General features: G+C 54.2%; 1 protein-coding gene across 1 annotated transcript in view; it reads left to right on the top strand.

Moving 5' to 3' along the window:
* The first annotated feature begins 837 nt into the window (after positions 1 to 837).
* Positions 838 to 1,583, top strand: part of LIFR (LIF receptor alpha) — a 74,629-nt gene continuing 73,883 nt past the window's right edge. The window contains exon 1 of the mRNA XM_003792947.3: positions 838 to 1,098. The gene's annotated coding sequence lies outside the window, so the exon portion shown is untranslated. The remainder of the gene's footprint in view (positions 1,099 to 1,583) is intronic.

Below are 1,583 nucleotides of genomic sequence, written 5' to 3'. Positions count from 1 at the left end.
GTAACTAGTATCTTTTAGTCAGGATTCCAAAAATGGTGCCGAGATTAAATTTAAAGCAAACCTCCCTCCCCTGCAAATGAAACGTTAAAACATTTTTTCCCCGTGCAAATATCATTTGCCCCTCCCCTTAAGTGGTTATTTTGCCACAAATCTGAAATCATATTTTATTATTATCGGAGGGTTTCTTGCCTAAACCTGCCAGAGGGAAGGAAACCTAAGTGTCGTCTGTGTTTTTAAAAACATAAGGCTGTTCTCTTGTTCCTTACACTTTCTGTTTTATAATAAGCTACGGAGAAACTGTTTGTTTGGAGGCATCATTAGGGAGCTACAAGCTCAATTTGAATGTGAGCTATGTCTTCAGGATTAACTAAGGAGCTATTTCCTCTCCAGGAATTGAAGTGAGGCTTCTTTGGCTTGTAGTAGGTGAGAACACAGCCTCACCAGCGTGGCTCTCTAATTGTTGGAGATTTGGATTCTCTTCTTGGAAATGAGAATCAAGGACTCTGCTATTGAAGGGAATAACATTTTTGTGATTTTTTATAACTTTTGCTTCTGAATGGTCATCCTTGATGAAAATGTTAGTCATAGGATAAATTATTCTTATGTTAAATTTATTGTATTAATTTGTATGATAGGCAGTCTACTTACACTGGAGTAGTTTCGGTAGATATAAAAAAAGTATAGCGTAGAAAAAGTGTTAACTCTTTCCCACCATGTCCCACAGTGCCCAGTTCCTTCCCCAGGAACCAGGGCTGGGGCTCTTAGTGTCCAGCTAGACTTATCCTCGTGCAGTCACCACCCCCGCGCGCCGCAGTCCGAGCTGGAGCGTCTCGGCCCTGGCGGTTACCGTTGCCTCTGGGTGGCTCTGGCGGCGACTGCGGCTCGCGGGGTCTGCAGAGAGCAGTGGGCTGGCCCTGGCCCGTGGCCGCCTTGAGCAGCCCAGCGCTGGGACCGGAGAGGCGAGACGGCGGCTGCGGGTTGTGCCCGGCCCCCTCCTTGGCGGCTCCAGCCCTCGGGCGGCTGCGGGCTCCGGGCAGCCCCGGGGCGGCGGCCGAGCCGGCGGCTCGGAATGGCGAGATAGCAGCGCGGGAGCGGCCGGTGAGGGCAGGGGCGGGTGGGCGCGGCGGGGGCAGTCGGAGTCGCGGTGCCCGGAGCGGGGTCCCGTGGGCACGTCGCCGCGAGCGCCCGGCGGTCCGGGCGGGGCTGAAGGCAGCGCTCCCGCCGGCCCTGGTCCCGGGGTCTGGGAAGCGTCCGAGGTGACTGACCCAGGGGAGCGCTGTTCCGGGTCGCGCGGTCGACCGCGCGCACTGTGGGTCACTCTCCGGGCGCCGACTCCCCCGCTGCCAACTTCTGCCCACGTAGGGCAGTGAGTTCTGAGGCCAGAGGCTACCTGCGAAGTGGGAAGGAGCTTAAAAAATTTTTTTTCCTCGTGGAGATGTGACCCGCCAACTGACTTCGTACCCCGGTGCTCCAACTCCTCTTTAAACCAGTTCTTGGTCTTTTCTGTATTTATGGTGCATTCGATACCTGTGTTCTGTGTCCGAAGGCGCGGTAGTCATTACACCCAAGGTTAAAGTGTTGGC

The sequence above is a fragment of the Otolemur garnettii genome, unplaced genomic scaffold (assembly GCF_000181295.1).
Source record: "Otolemur garnettii isolate 467f Iridium unplaced genomic scaffold, OtoGar3 scaffold00063, whole genome shotgun sequence".
NCBI lineage: Eukaryota > Metazoa > Chordata > Mammalia > Primates > Galagidae > Otolemur > Otolemur garnettii.
Note: the sequence above shows the minus strand (reverse complement) of the source record. Positions and strands in the feature narration are given on the sequence as shown.